The sequence below is a fragment of the Nyctibius grandis genome, chromosome 11, assembly GCF_013368605.1.
Source record: "Nyctibius grandis isolate bNycGra1 chromosome 11, bNycGra1.pri, whole genome shotgun sequence".
NCBI lineage: Eukaryota > Metazoa > Chordata > Aves > Nyctibiiformes > Nyctibiidae > Nyctibius > Nyctibius grandis.
In genome coordinates, this window is record NC_090668.1 from 20,093,536 (window position 1) to 20,112,496 (window position 18,961).

The following is an 18,961-nucleotide window of genomic DNA, read 5'->3' on the forward strand; positions in this document are numbered from 1 at the left end:
CCAAGTGCAAGGGACAGCACGGCTGCGCGGGGTCCCAACACCCAAGCTGGCATCACAAAACCTTCACCGAGGGGGATGGAAATCATCCTCTACCTCGCTAGCCATTCAGGGGGCAGGCATTGCCTCCCACCGTAGTTCTGCATTGTGACCCACCCCAAGCTTCCATGAGCACACCCATGGCAATGACCACACAGAATAAATCTACACACCCACACGGGCATCCAGCACCATCTAAGAAAAACTGCGCTGCTGAGTTGTATTTGCTACCGTCCTGCTATTTGGTTTATCCCCAAAGCTGTTGGTCTGCTGTCCATCACCATTTCCCAAACCTCTAAGTTGGCCTTAAGTCCTTTACACTCATCATGAGGACAGACTTCATCAAACTATTTGTGAACTTCCTTATGGTTAGATATTTTAGAAGGAACAAAAGCACCAAAAGCAGATGATGGCAGGTGATGGACAGCAGATGAAGCCCAAATCTACCAGCAAGTCTCTGCCATGCCCTTCTTGGTTGCCTGCACTTTTCCCCAGGCTGATTTCCTGCTCTGGGGCAAAATCTCCTCAGTAGATCTCGTCTACTGAGCACACCTGGAAAGAGCAGTTAAAGGGGATTAAATGTCAAAAGAAGAAAAAGCCCAGGTTGGGCTTTAGCTTATTAAATGCTGTGTGGGAGATTTTATTAGCTAAATCAAAGTCATTAGGGCACCTTAGGCCATCATTTGGTTACCACAACAGGAAAGGTTATGGCTACGCACACATCACCGAACACAAGCGCGGCACACCGACCGCCTCCTCCTGTTTTACCAGATGGAGGAGGCTCTGCCCCTGTGCTCTCCCAGTTGGGAAAGCATCCGTCATCAGGGAATCTCACAGCCTGAGCCAACCTGCCGAGTTCACAGTGCAATTACAAGCACAGAAGTAACAATGGCAAAACTAGTCACCGGCTGGGAAATCAATTGTATTGTGTGAATTAGATGGGGAACATACAACACTAGAAGATAATGCGTTGCACAACAGATCTCACTTATTCATCTACACAAGAAGAGCATCACCTGAACACCTCAATGTCTTTTACACAATGTTTTCTTACGTTTTATTGTTAAAAGTCTCTTTTATCCATTCTGCTGGTGGGTTCCTGCTGAGAAATGGGGAGAGTCTTTCACAAGGCACTACAGGGCACTGCATGCTAAAAAGCATTTCACTACAAATATGTATATTTAAACATAGACCAAATTGGAAAAAAAGAAAAAAGTTCACCCTCTTGTTCCTCTTAAAGTATCAGGATTGTGTATTAATTTCTTCATTACAGTGTCACATGTTTCTGAATCACATTCTTATGGCAAACTACTGGAGCTGAAAGAAGAATTACCTGAACTCTTAAATCCCAGTCAAGAGCATGTAAACCCTCTCTGGATTCATTAACCAGTAAAAACCATCCTCATAGTCACAAACACATGGACTGGAACTTCCCTCCAGCATTCCTGTAGTATTACTTTCAGGACCACATTTTAAAAGATGGTTACTGTTTGATAAAGCAATGATTAACTACATTAAATAAGCAACATTAACCCAAGGCTCCTACTAGCCATCCCATGTTGATCTCCAAGTAACAGCTCTCTCCAAGGCATATAGTACAACAACAGTGTTTTCATTCATTTGTGAGACTCTGATAACTTGGCTTTTAATACCGCATTTGTAATATTTTGGCAGAGAAAGCAAGGTTTACTGCTGTTTGTTTGAACCAACAAGCAACATGGGTATGGCTAACACTGCTAGTAGATAGTGATTAGATAGAAGTAGATAGTGAGTATGCTGTGAATCACTGCAGGTTTTTCATCATCTCCACTAAGGAATGAGGGTGTGTGTATGGAGACACACATGCAAGCTCACTTGATGCTCATGACTTGGAAAGTATTAGCAAGTGGAGAAAATCAACTGGCCTAGCAATAAAAAGCAGTAATACAGATCATAAAATTCTTCCTCTGGGCTTTTATTTTGTTTGGTTTTATTCTGTAGGAATTTTTAGACTGCTACAGGAAGAATCAGAGAATATTAAAAAGCCTTAGATATATATTTTAGTTCTGTATGTAAAGAGCCTGCACAATCAGTAACGCTGTCCACATCAAAGAATCAGTTCCCCAAAGAACTGATCTCTGCTTCCCATGAAACTGCTTTGGGATAACTCCCGCATGCCTAAGCACACCCATTTCAGAAGAAGGATTTCCCCATGTGGGTTTCTTCTCCTCCTCTTCCTTTACTGGGAAATCATTAGCAAGTGTAGATGAACACTGACATAACTCATCTTTTCTGAATCTTAAAAAGATGTTTTTTAAAAATTATGTTTCATGGGCGAGTTCATTCCGCTTTACATAAAAGCCCTATTCTGTACCATCACAGGAAGATGATGACATATGGTATCTTTATATGGAAAGCTGTAAAAAGCAACCGGGTTCCTACACTGCTCTGCCAAAATTTCTGTATTCTAACCTGTAACTCTGCATAATTTCTGCCCAAAAGGACATATAGTCACGATATCACACAGTGCTTACTGAAGTAAATGAGATGGTAAAGTAGAGTGCTTTTGACTCTTGCCTTTACGCAACCTATTCTGCTTGGATTTAATAAAAATAGGGGGAAAACCCATCTTGTTTGCTAGGACAGGATTATTTGATGGCAGATTGCTCATGGTCTTGCTCTCTACATACTGAGACAGCTAAAGCAGAAATTACCTATGCCACTGATGAATTACTGAAACGTGTTTAGGGAAGAGAGAGGGAAAGAAAGTTTAAGGACAGCATTACAGCTATTTACACTTTTAAAAAGACAAGGTAACTGGCCCTGTGGATTATATATGTAGTTCCTGTAATAGATAAGTTCTTTCCCCAAAAAAGAGCCCAACGGCTTAGAGGTCATACACATCTGATGTCGTCTTTACAGGCAGAGGAGCCAAGTGTCAAAAGGTACTCTCTCTACATTTCTAAATGAAATGAATGGCAGTGACTACCACAGTGAAAAAAGGAGTTATCCTGTGTTGAAAAATCTATTTAGGAGAAATCAGTTGGGGCTTTCAAACACACATGCTTGGTAGAGTCCCAACACTTGGACCTCAGGGTTTCCAGTGGTTCTGCTGGTTCTTCCTCAGGGAACACCTACCCCTCCCAAACACCGCCCGGCACAGGGGAAACCACTCCTCAAAACTTGATCTTTTTTCCTCCTCCAAACACAAACCCATTTTATTTTTCTGAAAAGCGTTGCATGTTTTGTTGCTCTGCTAGCTGATTGCTTTGACACATCAAACAACTTATCTCACCATCTGGTTGTAATTGCCATCATGCAGCTTTCAACAAATTTAAAAAACAGCACCAAGATGAGGGCACTAATGGTCTAGGAGATGAACTGCTGATTATTTGATACAGCTGGAACCTTTTGATAGCCAAGATGCCCAAACACAGCCAATCCCACAGCTACGGCACCCAAACCAACCTCTGGCCTATTTCCAAGTTTTGGCTGTTACCCGCTATAAAACCTCCTCACAATTTCATATCAAGTGATGTCAAGGAAAACGTTGCTCCTCCTCCTCATCTCCCAAATTGCTGGGTGTACAACTGCATGCTGCTGTTATCTTTTGCTTTTAATACACAGCCTATACTTATATACCATGATATTCTCATTACAGGACATCCTTTTCCTGCTTCTATTGCGTCTCCCAAGAGACACTGGCTCACAAGACCTTTTTGGAAATTTGTCCCATGGTCTGAACCGTGTTTCCTAATTCCTTAGGGAAGGGAGGCTGGACACACTCCACTCGGACAAGGCATTTCCCACAGTCACATGCTACAAAGCCACGTTCAGAGCAGCAACTTCTTCCCTTGGTTGACCTCAAGTAAGGTCAAGCAGGTCCACACCAAAGCTAGAGAAGAGCAGCAGCATCCAAGCTGCTACAGCACTCAGTGAAACAAATCAATGGACACATGTTGGCAACATAAACAGAAGAATAAAAATTTATTTGTCTAAAATCTGCTTTGCTTTGGACAAGTGTAACTGCAACATGGACTCACTAACTGCTGCATCACACTACACTTTCACCAGCAGAGCAGAAGGCAGATTGCTGCTCATCACATTTTATGACACACACACACAAGGTTCCTCTAAAAGTAAATGATGGGTTTTGTTTAGATGGTAGCATCTGACTTGGCACACTGGATGAAGAAAAGCCAAGTATTTTAAAATAACAGAAAGTAGAACATACCCATATTTCACACGATTGTACACATTGCAGAGCAAGCAATAAAATTAAGATGTTAAACTGGAGTCCCATCAATCCTGATTAGCAAGAGATGGGAGACAAATTCTTTCATATACACTAAGTTAACTTTTGAAACTTAAACTCTTTTGACAGTGTCGCCTTGAACTTGCAGACAGAAATATTCCCATATTGGTGGAAAAGAAAAGCAAGGAAGCACTCAACCAAGAGCGCTTCCCTGCTCACTCTAGCCCTGCAGAGAAACAAATTTTCTTTCTAGAGCTTTGAGATCTGCACAGAACTGAAAGAAGTTTTGCGTTTGCTTTTTACTTCCACCAGCAATTGCAAAGCAGCAAAACAAGGAGATCGGGGATGCTTTTTGCCTCTCTACCTTGCCTTTTGACATCTACCTGAGCTCCATAAACTCCTCTTGTGCAATAACCCCCAGGAACCTGCTTTCCCAGGACAAGATGAGGTGCCATGGGGAGTCCTGAACAAGCGCTCTTGAAAGGCATACAATTGACATTTTGAAGGCTGAAACCATAAGGGAAAAAAAATTGAAAGAATAATAATATTTTTGTGACCCATTATGGTTTTTTCTAATAATAAAAGCAGGACTTGGTCCAGCAATTTGATCTTCTTTAAACTGAAGCACATCACAGCGTTCATCCTAAATAGCAACTGTTTCTTTCCAGACAGTCTTGTAAAACCACATCAGGATTGAGATAAGGATTTCAAACGGCTTCCACAAGACCATCATGGGTGTCTGCGGGAGATATTAAAACTAAACTCTTGGAGAGTTTAAAATCTGTGCAATGCATTAACACTTCATTGAACCACCATGGCAAGACCACCATCCCCTTTGTTACTGTGGAACAATATCAGAGTGACTAGCTAAAAATAAAGCAAACAGCAGCAAGCTGCAATAACATCAAGATTCTTCTCCTTCCATTTTTTTTTTTTTTTTTTTTTTTTTTTTTTTTTTTTTTTTGGTTTGCTTGCCCTTCCCATCCAGGGAGCAAAGCCACAAGAACCATCTCTCATCTATCATGACATTCAGGTCACAATCTGAATGAGTTGTGCCCTCTGCTAGCACAGGCTAAAGCCCAAAATAAACCCCCTTCAGAAGACCAGGAAACAGAGAAAGCACAAACAGTGAAGCCAAGGACTACTTCAACATGGCCATAAAGAAGAGAGAAGAGCTACCAACACAACGCCTCAACGCAACGGAACATGCCACTTAACCACAGTCCCCCACTTAACAGAATAGGCCTATTTTCTTTGAAATATTGGGTGCAGCTCGTGAGCAGGACAGGCTAAATATTTCCTGGGAAGGAGACATGTCACCCTCAGAACAGGATACAACCCTGAGAAAAGGCAGAGTGATTGGAAACAAAAATCATGCAAAAATTTCAGTTGGAAAGGCCCTTTGGAAGTCATCTGGTCCATCACCCTGCTCAAAGCAAGGCCATGAGATCAAGGTTATGACATTATCCCCATGCTTTCATTGTTCAAAATTGTCCTAGTCAACAGTGGCCTCTGTCTCAACTCCCACAAGTAAAATTGAGCTAAATAGGCTCATCGAGCTCCATCACCACAGGAATTAAGTCAAAATCATTATCAGTTGCAAGGCACTCAACTCCAGCTGTGCAGCCTACACAACTCACTCAATCTGACTTTTCCCATGTACAAAATTGATTTTCTTCTTCATTTCCACACAGTTTAAAAAAAAATAATCAATAAAGATTTTTTACTGTATTTAGAATCCTTGGGATAAAGAAGGGAACATGTACACGTTGAAACCAAATACCAGCATAACATGCACTAACACATTAATACAAGCTTTCTCCTCCATGTTAAGGACCATCTTGGTATAAAATACAAAGTACAAATGTATATTCCTGTCTGCCACTGCAGCGCCAGCCAAGACCAAGGTCCCCCCATGCCGAGAGCCATGGAGGCACGCAGCAAGAATCCCTTTGCCACCGTGTTTACAGGTTAAACAGATAAATGCTGGGAGGGGACACAAAGGGCCAGAAAATGAAGCGACCTGACCAAGGCTTTACAGACGACTGCCGGCACAGTACGTAATCCAGATGGTATCGCCTCTTCACCCACACAGCAGTGACGTTCCCGCTTTCTTCAAAAGCTGGCTGCCTCCATCCACTGCCGTGTGGCTGCCCGGCTCTGCCAAACACCGGCTGGGCAACCGCGGTATTAAGTCACTTTACTGCTCCAATCAACATGTCACTGGAGCTGCGTAGCACTTAATTATATAAATTAGGAGATCTGTATAATGGTCCTAAACCAGTAATGAAAGAGAAGGTGTAATGATGCAACAAAAATCTGCAACCCAGCACTCAGATTATGGGTGGGTTACACAACAGCTGAACAATTAAGCATTTAGGCAGCTTGCTGCAGACTTGCATAGTGCAGATCATGTTTTCCCAGAGCCATCATCTGACTCCAAACATGTGAGATCCACTCCAGCACACCCTACCTACCTCCCTTGCCCCAGAAGCTCAAGGGTGGAGCTCAGTGTTTGAGCAGCAGTGCCATCCGTAGCAGAGCAGAAGAGATGCTCCAAAGTGAAGTCAGCCCTTTTCCCAAATCTCCCTCCCAAATTCACATTCAAACTCAACAGATATGTCTAAAGTCTGCCCTAGCAACCCCTTGTATCTCACAAGTAGTGCTCGCTCCTCTCAGCATTAACATCCCATTATACAGAGATGACACAGCTCCAGTGAAACCTGTTCAGTTTACGAGGGGGGTGACTTTTGTACGGTACCATGCGATTTAACTCCCAGACACAGCCTTGTTTAAGAAAGCATTATCAGCACAGGGTCAAGAGAGAGAGATCACCCATCAACACTGACAATGAATAAGGCAATTCAGGTATTTGATGAGCACTCAGCATGAATAGTTTATATAGAAGAGAATGCTCCTACCCCACGATTTCTGAGTGGGGTTTTTTTATTGAATAGGCTCAAATACTTCCAGATAGTATTGATTTCTATTCATACACTATATCAATGCTAAGAAAGAAATAGTTTGGTTTGAAATATTCCTTTACGCTGTATTGACTTTTTATGTCAATAAACACAGTACCAAATTGCAGCATAGTGGCCTAATTTTACCTTCTTTTTGTAAAGTGTTCAGATGAAAAGCACTACACCAGCATAAGGGCTGAGAAGTATTATTTGGATTTTGAAAAGCAGTTAAGGGTCATGGTCAATCCACATGTTCAATACTGAAGGGCTCGGAAGAAAACTGAAAGCACCAAAACTGCAACGGTAAGGAAGTGTGATAAGTATCAGCTTGGAAGCTGCTTACCAGTACTTGCACATGCTCATTCAAACAAAAGCTTCAAGAAGAGATGATATGCCTTATCTAGGAACTCTTTAAAATGACTAGTATGTCACTGTTTTTAACAGAAAAATGCCATACTCTTACTCCCCTTTCAGCTATAAACTTAATTCTATTAAAATCCAGATAGGGAACTTTTTACTTCCACATATTACCCTTCCTGCACACCGTCTCCCCTCCACACCCCTGACGCTTTCCCACCCGCACCGTGGTCTGTGAAAGGTAGAAGCGATGCCGGCAGCAAAGCAATGAGTGAGGCATGGTGTGGTAGCGAGGACAGGAGAGCTCGTGTGATTTACAGAAATTATTGAGGAATCTGAGAGAAGCCTCTGGGCCCATCCCGTACTAAAGGGCACGCAGCTTGTTTCTGGGTGCATTAACACATGTGGTCCGTGATTGCAAAGCGCATCGGCACATACTTAGTTCTGATCCATCCACGCTCTTGTAAGGCAGGCTGAGTACACAGGCACTTCACAGCTGAAGCCACAATGCTGTTCGTCACACAAATATCACTGAGTGCACAACAGCAAAGCTCAGAGAACTAAACTGCATTTGTATTTTGTTTCCTTTATGTACAGAATCATTTTTGCCAAGGCAGAAGGTAGCACAGGGTGCTGTTACAAGCTGTTTAGAGCTGCAGTAGACCTGCAGTTACTACATCAAGGTGGCTGGCTGGAAACCACCACCATGCAACCAGAGAGCATCTTTTCCCCTGCAACCCTTTCAGCAGGTTGCCCGATTTGCTTTCATATAGCTTGACTTTTTTTTTTTTCCTCCTCTCCTCAACAAAAAGATTGTTTTCATTCAGTTGCTTGGGTATTTTTCCCCTCTAAAGAGGCAGACACCTGCAACAATAATATCTGTAAAAGGCCGGTCATAGTAACGCAGTATATTACAAGTAGAAAAGCAAAGGACGTTATAAAATAGCATTAGCACATAGCACAGATTTCACCCAGTACCCAAACATCCAAGTGCTTCTGTAACTCCTGAGTGCGTGACAGGGAAGGAAGCAAGCTTTCGCCACCAGGAAAAAGATTCCCAAAACAAATCAGCAAATGTCCATATAACCTGCATCTCAAAGCCTGACATCAAATACAGCCGAAAATTAACTGAGCCTGCTACTGCTCTGCATTCACTCAGCAAGTGCAATCCTGGATGTGCCTGCATCGCCCCATGTGTTTCACACACAGGCTGGAGGTGTCCACAGTGAGACCTACTCATTATTTTCTCTGCAAAGTGCACTCCTCCCCGCTTCATCGTTAATCAAGAGTTACAACCAGTCACTAAACTAGCACTGCGATGACTTCACTACCAGCTGCTAGGCATCCTGGAAAACAAACAAAAACAAATTACATGAAGGCTACCGTCACTTACCAAATCCTACTTACAGGTACACGAGGCAATTAGGCAACTTTGCTGACATATCTGCCAGTACTTTCCTTCATGGCCTTACTGCATCTCTCCTCCCAACCATCCCCTGAAGCAAACGATCTTTAGTTAAAGCCATGACAAGAATTTTCACCCAACTGAATGCCCTCACTCTCCTCACCGACCCCAAGTATGTACAGCGAAGTAGCTTTTTGCTCAGTGCAATGTGAAGTGAAGGAAAAACAAGATGTTAAAGCCAACTCTAATTGCTGGGGCACACCCTTCTTCCAGTGCACCTGTAAACCACCACTTGTGCAACACCACCTGAGTGTCAACAGGAGCTGCAGGCACTACCCAAGCATGCACACAGCAATAAAGCAAAAACACTACCCACATTTCCATGTGCATGTAGGGTTTCCAAGTGCCTATTGACCCATCTACACCTATGCAAGTGGTGATTCAGTTCTTGCAAACACGGCCTCGAACCATTTGGATCTCCCCTTTCCTGTATTCCTGCGATTGTGGCTAATCTTCTGCTCATACGTAGCCTGCCTTCTTCAGGACTTGATCGTCACCCTGCACAGCACCAAATAGGGTTAGCTGGCAACAAAACAAAAAAAACCCCAAAAATTAAAAAACAAATAATATTTAACCAGTCTTCCTAAGCTGGGAGGGTCTCCTCAATGGCATGCATAGCCCTTTCAATACTTTTCAGGACCAGGAAAGTTTTTGCTCCTTTTGCTTTGCTTCAGCTGACCATAGCCTGCTTATGGTAACACATTTGGTTACCATCTGACCCAGGACTTTTTTTTACTATGAGTGGGGGGAAAAGGGACAAAGCAGCACATAGAGATGATGGCCACAGGGAGCATAACACCAGTGCTAAAGTCTACCTGGCCATCAGCCCATACCATAGGCACAAGCTGTTCTCATAAACAGACTGCGGGAGTGACCTGGTTCCACAGTCCAGTCCCAGCTGCCCTCCCTGGGACCATCCTGCACATGCAGGAACCTTTCCACGCACGTGATCCATGCACACAAGGTGCACGGAGCAGCAGCACAACGCCAGGAGAGCGAGGCTCTCAGAAAGCATCACCTCTCTGCACACATAGTGCATTTTGCAGAGGGCATCGGAAGAGCTTTTCCCAGCCACACAGAGATGCTCAGTAGTTTGACCCTACAAAAAAGCTTTAATGCCATAGATTTAATCATCATCCACCTGCTGCACCAAGAGTGTAAGTAAATCCCCTATTCAACAACATAGAGGAACAACCTTAGCAGCAAAAGTAGTGCCCTATAAACTATCATTTCTTGAGACAGATACCTGTCCCTGCCTGTGCCCAGACTGACTGGTCTTCACTCAGCATCTAAACCACTGATCTAGTCGTCTGGTTTTAGGGCACAAGTTTGCTCAACACTTTATTTTTTTTCTGAACGAAAATATTTTAAGGCAGGGACCATACCACAGTATTTAATATTGTTCTTACCTTGGGTCAAATACCTTTATTCTCTGTGCTTTTCATTTGTTGATGCTTGAGCTATCTTTTTCAAGATAACGATTTTACTTTTCTTTTTTTTTTTCCCCTCCAGGTGCCCTGCCCTTAACAGCAGCAGACTGAAATCTAGACATTATTCCACAGATAACATCTATTGCTAAACAACATTTTTTTCTGATCTATACTTACAAAGCACTCCAACTTATGCTCAATTAAAGTGCTCACCATGACGTCTAAGGTCACGTGAACTTTTTCCATAGCATGTTTAGGACTAGAAAGACAGATATACACCATGGAGAACAGTGACACACTGATGCCAATCTAACTTGTGTGCCCTACGCACAAATAATAAGAAATAATGTGCTTTAGATAAATGAACAAGTGCTGGTATTTCTACAAACGACAGAAAACAAAGACATCAGAACTTACTGCCTGCTCAGAAATCTAAACAAAGCATGGGTTTAGAGTAAGTATTCTGACATAATCACCACTTCTTCCCTGATCTGTTTAACCTACTTCCTAGCAGTAGCAAATGCTCATTATGTTGTTCCCCCACCAAAAGAAAAATGCAAGGGGTGCAAGTGTACAGCATCAGCATTTAGCACTAGAGGTTGCTAGAGATCACAAATAACCCATCAGATCATAATAAGTGATTGGGGTCACAGGTGACGAAAGCCAGCTTCATTAAGAGTTACATCCTCACGGAAATCTCTTAAACAGCCACCTTGTGAAAGGCAAACAAACCTTACAGCTCTTAGATCATCCAGTAAAGACCTGACACTTCACGGTGCCAGGAAAAGATACAGCTAAGCTTTAGAGACGCTCTTCTGCAGGTGGCTGCTGAGTCTCCCCCAGCCAGGGCCTCCAGTTCTGGTGAGGTTTCAACAACTGGTTTAAGCCAAACTCAAACAGTTGCCACCAAGAGGTCTCATCCACCATCCACAAGCATGCTGCTGGCCGGATCAAGGGTTGACTAGGCCAAGACTCGCATTTCTTCTGCCACATTAGTCTCCTGCTGGAGCAGATTCCCTGGTCCAGGAGAAGAGGCTGGAGCCCTGGGCCTGCTCTTCGGGCAGCCCCGTACAACCAGGCCCAGGCCGGCTGCAGAGACACATGTGCATGGTGGGGAGAGCCGGCTGAAGGCCCCAGGGGCTCTCCCGGTGACCATGGTCACCAGAGACACGAGGGCAGGGCTCTTTCTTGACATCTGAATTCCAGGGGGTGACACGAGAGGAAGAGATCTCCTGAGAACTTCAGGTGGAGGAAGGACAACCAGCAGAAGCCAATTAACTCCTAAGCAACAGAGATCTTCTCATTTAAACCTCCAGAGTGGCAATGGGCTAGCAGGAATGCACGTGACCAAGGAAGAATCGGGAAGGTGGGGTCAGACACAGAAATAGAGAAAAAACAAAGTTTTTCCAGTGTTTCCACAGGAGATAAACATCTACCTACTGATTTTTTTTTTTTTTTTTTGAGCGAGAGGTTGTTTCTGTTTCTGGGCTTTTTTTGAAATGACATTAAGGTCAGAAGAAAGCATTAGGATCACTCAAGTTCTACTGCAGGCTGAAAAATTTCACCCCCATTTTCCCCTCAAGCCCATGACTTCAGGATTAGGCCCGTCTCTAAATGCTTACAGGAGCAATTCAAAGTTGGAGACCAAGCCCAATAACCCCAAAGGATCTGTCTTCAGTAATTTTTCCACAGCTTAAACTACAGCTGTTTTCCTTTACAAATTCCACCTCTCAACTGCCAGAGCATCGGGAGAGAAAAGGAGCAAAGTGCTATGGTTGGAAACAAAAGTTCAACATGGAGATGCAGCAAAAGATCAAATCCAGTTTTGCTGTCAGCAGAACTCTGCTCACTAATGCACTGACCTAGCTCCTGTGCTCCACAAGAACACTTGAGGTTAGACTTCCTTTTTTCATCCTCAAGGCTACAGAACAAAGTTATGAGCCAACCAGGACTAAAAGCTTTCTCTGCACCTCTGGAACCAGCATCTAATTTCTCTGACCTATTTTAAAAAACATCAAAGTCTCCGCTGAAAGTAAAAAACAGGTTCTTTATTTAAATCTTGCATGCCCCACCTGACCATAGTTCGAAGTTACTCTGCCAGCCTCAACCATTCCTTAAGCAACCAAGGAAATTAAATACAAAACATTAAACAATGCGAAGGGTCAGACTTAAACCAACAAAGACAAGGAAATTGCAAGTTAAGCCTCCTGCTCTGCCCTTGATTCACCTTGTTTTGTTCAGCTACTGCTCTGTTCTCAGACCCTTCCTCTCTCCTGATGCCTGAGAGCAACAGGACAAAGAAAACTGCATGGTCTAAACATAGATGGCATTTGCTCCTATCAGTTAGGCTGGGTTTTGATCTAAATCACGACAATTTTACCTGTTTTGGAACTTGGCAAAGCCAGCCATGTTTAACAGTTTCTTATACAGTTTGCATTATTCTAAGAAGGGCAGAGTAAAAATGACCTGGTGCACCTGGAGGGGAAGATTCCCATCACCCACTTTTACCTCTCTAAAAATTGTGCACAGTCTAAGCTAGTCATCTCCTCCCTGTCTATAGACCAGATTGTTTCGTTGATTTTAGGATGGAAGAAGCAGGCTCTGGGGGTGCCTGTCTTCTCATTGCTTGCAGAGGTCTGCGGAGCTAGCTTGGCTAGCACTTGCCTGAATTTTTACCTGTCTGACATCAAACAAAATGGATCTCATCCTCCTCTAGTAATCACCAATCAATTGCTATGAAGTAAGGACTTGAGTCTCCAGGAGAGCCAAGACCTCAATCCGCTGGTGCATTCAACATTGCTCAGCAAATGTGCAGTGGTTTAACACTAAGCAGGTCACCGAGGTCGGCAGCAGTACTCATCTGGCTGGTATTAAGACAGGCAACCTAGCTCTCTGCTACATTAGAAGGGCACCTTGCAGGACCAGGGCACAAGAAACAGAGAAGGAAGAGACCAGGAGTAGTGCAGTCTGCTTCTTCCACGGCTACAGGAAATTTCTTTTCCATTTTGCATGGAAAGTGTGAGCACAGGTACACTTACATTGCCTAAGAGCAGATTCAACTACACCTCAGTGCTTCCCAAAGGGAATTTTAAGTTAAATTTTGATAGAAAAGCTAGCAAAGGTTTATTCAAAATGTTAGGAAAAGTAAGAAATCTGAACAGTTGCAGTTCACAATGACAAAGGATCAGAGACACTTCATAAATCCAACCTGCAAGTTATTAAAATAACAATAAACATAAAATGTGTAATGTAAAAGGATAATTGCTATCACTGAGGAAAAACTACTGTCTTGGAGGCTATTATTTTTGCAGATATCGAAACTATTGGAAATAACTGGGGGAAGAACTTGGAGTTTGGGTTTTTATTTTGCTGTTTCCCCATACAATCAGTGACTTAAAAATGCAGCCATAGTATCTTGAGTGAGGCAACTATAGGCAAAACATAGGTATGTTTTGTTTGTAGCTTTTTATATATCATCACAGAACAGATATCTATCAAGCAGTGAAAGACACACTCATCCACATGACAGCTACAGATCAGAACTCAACAGAAAATTTAAAACGTAGGACTTTGAGTAACTGAGGCAGGGTCACATTTGGATGTCAACAGTTTGTAAATCCACCTACACTATTCAAGTCCTGAAGCACTTGGGGTGGAAATACTGCAGTGTAATGAAAAGTTTTACAAAAGAAAGATTCTTACCGTCTTGTTCATCACCCAAAATCCCATTACAAGCACATCTGGTTTCTTATTTCCAGCAAGGCTCCTAGACTAACAGTGCAGGAACATGCAGCACGTTTGGTTGGTGGTCCAGATGTGCTGCTTCACCATCCCCATGGTGATGGGGACCTTCTCTGACCAACATCTCCAACACAAGGGGATGCAGCTGCAAGACAAACCTCACATTCCACTATCTTGCACAAAGAAAATGTGGCTGATACTTATCTTCCCATGGAAGAATGATTACAAGCTGCAGTGGGGAGAAAGAAGCAGCACTGAAATGCTGGCAAGCTGACATTTTTGCTAATTAAAACAAAAAGCAATCTTTAAAATAAAGGCCTCCAAGACGTTTCTTTTTTTCACCAATAGCATATACTGTTTACAGTCATAGTCTGTATTTGCAACACTTCAGTAATGTACTAAAGAGAAGTTTCATAAGCTTGTACAGAAATGCACCAAAGAGCACTTCAAAATTTGTGCGTTAAGAAAGTGTATTATTACATAAAAGGGGAAACATGGGCTGGATACCAAATGCTGTTACAAACTTAGGAAACACTAAAAGCACCTTTTATTCTCAATATCCTATGGGAAGGATCCAACATGGGACACACCTGCTTAATTGGAAAAAATGGACATGCTCAAAGCCTACAGCCTCTCTTCTGATCAGATGCAGCCAATTACCATCACAGGGCTTCTCCAGAAGGTTTTAAAGAAGGGCCAAACTACCAACTCATCACTTTCAAATACATTTCAAAAGATTGCTCCATTTTCTCTTTACATTGTCTTTCAACAGGACAAATCTTTTCATGGCACAGTGTAAAACTAAAATCTTAGAAAGATGAAAGACATCGACAAGAGTGCCATTTTGGAGACTGAAGATGTGCGAAACATGCTGGTGAACTGTTGTAGGAAACATCTGCATTATACAGGGAATGAGGTCCACTTCGAGGATCCAGCAGGGTCTCTGCTTTGCATTTCTTTTCTCAGCTGAAGCTATTTGCCAAAACGATGCATTTCTCAATGCTTTCCAGCTGTAATTCAAACCCTCTCCCCTACTGCTGGATGTTACTCTTCCAGGAACATCTCACAATTCAGTCACTGGTAATAGGTCTTCCATTACAAAACCATAGAGACATCTTTTATTATTAGTGCTATTTCCACAAGTATCCAGGGTGTTAACAAGCAGCATATGCATAGGGATGAGGAGATGGAGGAAGTTTATAAAAACGTTTACTCGCTATGAAAGTAATCTCAAACTTCCCACGAGTATGATTCCACACACACTTGCGGTAAAGGCAGGTTGTATTATTCTCTTCTCTCTTGTCCAATAGTTGCTATTACTGGACCTGGCAAGGCAGCATGTGACACAGAAAAATGCAGCTGCATTTTTGGCTTGGAAACCTCTACCAGAGCCTGTGAGTCATGAGCCAAAAGGCCCACATAAAAGCAACAGAGAAGAATGCAGATTCAGTCTCCTTTTTATTGTAAGCATGTGTGTCTTTACTGGATGGTCCTGATGCACATAAATGACGAAAACAAAAGTCATTTTGAAGTCAGGAGAAGGGAAAAGTCCCTTGAGTCAGGTAAGTCTGGCTCCATCTGCCCAAGGCTACTTTACATAGAATGGAAAGACTACCACTGACCACAGAGCATCTAAGCCATACAACATAATACATGCTGAGACATGCCTCCGAGCTATGCTTTTCTAGAAGACTCGGGATAATGCGGGTTTTTTTGTTTTGGTGGTTTTGGTTCTTTTTGTAGAATTTCTCACTGTAAGCCCAGGATACCCTCACCCCAGATGCATAATGCTGAGCTCTCCTGCAACACTGTCTTGCAGTAAAACATCCCCCATCTGCCTGTTGCACTGCAAATGAAGTTTACAATGCAACTATTTGCGTCTCAGATGTGTCAAATTTCTCTGATTAGAAGTATGACATTTTACCATATTTGTTACTCTTACCTCTCAGGACTGATCAAATATTTCAATTTATTTTTTTTTTTTAAATGAAAGCAATCCAAACACACCCCCTTCCTACACTGCTTGGAGCGGGTATGATAAACACATGACAGAAGGGAGCGTGAGAGCAATCTGGACCATGGTCTGCAGAAGAATATCTCAGGACTCCTCTTTATCACCAGCTCAGCGACACTGTCAGCGAGAAGCTGTTCCCACACTACATCATGTTGTCTGCCAGCAAGCAGCAGCCCAGCACCAAGCCAGCTCAGCAGAAGCAGACTGGAAGAGAGCATTGGAAGGGGAAAAACAAGGCACCGAGAACTACCCTTTAGTAAGGATAAACAGCACGAGTTCACCTTAGTTTTCATCCTCAGAAGAGGTTTTGTACTGGGTGGATGAAGCATGAGAGGAATGAACACTAAAGGTGTACAGAGGCAGCATTGCACAATGCTGTTCATGAACCTACCAAAAGAGTGCTTGCTCTACTTGGTCCAGCTGCTGCATTAATATCTAACCCAGCTTACAAAAGAGATCCTTTATGTCCTTTATACCCCCAAATATAAAGCGGCTTATGTTTCTTCCCCTTTGAAAGGGTCCCACCAGCAACCTAGCTTTCACACCCAGCTTCACTCCTGTTAAAAACTAGCTTTGATCATTGTTTTTAGCCACACAAACTTACTCCACATCAGCATCCGCAATGATTAACTACCACAGCAAGTATGTGTCCTACCTCTCAAGTATACTGTGTCCCTGAGGAAGCATTGCTCTTACACAGCAATGCGAGGCAGAGGCGAGGACTGGAAGGAAAGTACCCTAAGGCAGCCAGAAAATCCTTACCAATTTTTGATGGAGAACTTTCCATCCCTTTCTGAACTGGAGCGGCAGAAGGAAAGAACACTAAATATAATTCCATGCCTTCATGGGACAAGGAGGGGAACATGAGCAACAAGAGGAAACTTTCTCAAACAAATGTCACCAGATGCATCACAGCTTAAATGGGAAGGACTAGCATCTGGGTTGTTGATGTTAAGACAACAGTCACATGTAATAGGATTGAGAAAGGCGCTCAACACATTCAAAGAATTCAAGGAGTATGTTCAAACACAGCAAAGAAATACAGGTATATCCCAAGACAGACACAATCACAGCAGCTTAAGGAGCATAACTCGAAAAAGCATAGGGTTCATTAAGTTGCCATCTTGTAACTTTTGCTAGCTTGAGGACCCAACTCTGTTCAACCTCCAGTGAGAGATACTCACTTTTGCTTCTTGTGAAAAGGTTCTCCACTTCCAACTTATCACCCTCCTAGAAGTACTGTGAGAGAAAGGTATGAAGGCTGATATTGGATCCTTGGGTCTGACAGGTTCAACAAGAGGTCTCTTTCAAGAGCAGAAACTCCCAATTCCTCCATGAAAAGGCAACTCCCAGCAAGTTCATTCCGATTCCACCACGCTCCCATATTTGTATAATGGGGCTTTGTTACTCCTGTGCATTCTAAGTCATGGACAAAGTCAAGAACCGCTGGCAATGCTCAACCAACCGTGCCTTGGTTGGTTAGATAGTAAAACACCAAGGTACCTAAAACTGGCCTTTTGGGCACTCTGTGCCACGCAGCCCACAAACACTACACAGAAACACTGCTGGGTCTTTCAAGACATTACAATCTTTGCCAGCGCTCTTTATTACTCTTCGGGAAATGACAGGCTCATTTTCCAGAGTGATAAAGTCCAGTGAATTCTTCCTAAACTGGATGGAAATCTGAAAGCTTAACAGACATAACAAATCATGCATTATCTGTATTACCAATCCAGTCTTACACAAATAAATACATCTAAATTAGACTGCAATCTGCAAATCCTCCTTCATGTGAATAGCAGCTCTGACTTTTGTGGGGCTACTCTCCTAAGTCAAGGAAAGAGGGGTCTTCTCTTTTATATTATGTAAACTATGGGTGAATTAAATTCCTCCCACACAAAGCTCTCACATAATCCCAGCTGCAGCTTGCTCCTGGCTCATAGGTTGAATATTCATTTCCACACAGCTTCAAAAGGTGTACGCTTTTCAGCATCACTGTCGGGCATGCACTTTTTTTTTAATAAGAGGAATGTACTGTGAATTGAAAGAAAGGGTGGCTTTGGCTTTTTTGCATTCCCTTGTAACGTAACAAGAAGATTTATGTCCCTTTCAATTAAAAAAATTACAGTCCAAGAGCATCACTAAAACCTTAAGAGGACTAAATATAGAGAGAGACCTGGAAGATTACCCCTTACCACCATCTCCAGCACTAATATTTCTCTCAGGCCTAGGGCTCTAGGTAGCAATTGTGCGTCAAGGCCATGTTCTTGCCTGGACAAGTTTATATGCTGTACACTTTTAGTAACATACAGACCACACATCTTGGAAGGTCACGACAGCACAGAAGGTAAGCATAAAGGCTAACAGCAGTCAGGAAAGAACAGTGACTTTTCCAGTATTATCCATAAATGTCAAACATCATTCTGCATCACTGTTTGTGCCTAAAAAACCTATACACCATCTATCTGCCTGCAAGAGGACTTCTCACCTGGCACCAGTTATCACATAAAAAAGGGACAATGCACAAGGGGTCACATTTGCACATATCTTCCTTATCCTGTCTATAGGACCTGATTTTTAAAGTTGCTCAAATAGCCCCAACACCTCACATTAAAATGGAAAAGTCATTGACTCAGGAAGAAGCTGGGAAAGACAGCAAGTGGCAGAAGCTGCAGAACACAACAGCACTTCTGCAAGGGAGGGAGATCCTGCAATCGCCAG

The 18,961-nt window shown here is 42.9% G+C and overlaps 1 protein-coding gene across 5 annotated transcripts in view; it reads right to left on the minus strand.

Moving 5' to 3' along the window:
* AKAP13 (A-kinase anchoring protein 13) overlaps positions 1 to 18,961 on the minus strand; it is a 219,313-nt gene that overhangs the window by 167,986 nt on the left and 32,366 nt on the right. The window lies entirely within an intron of this gene.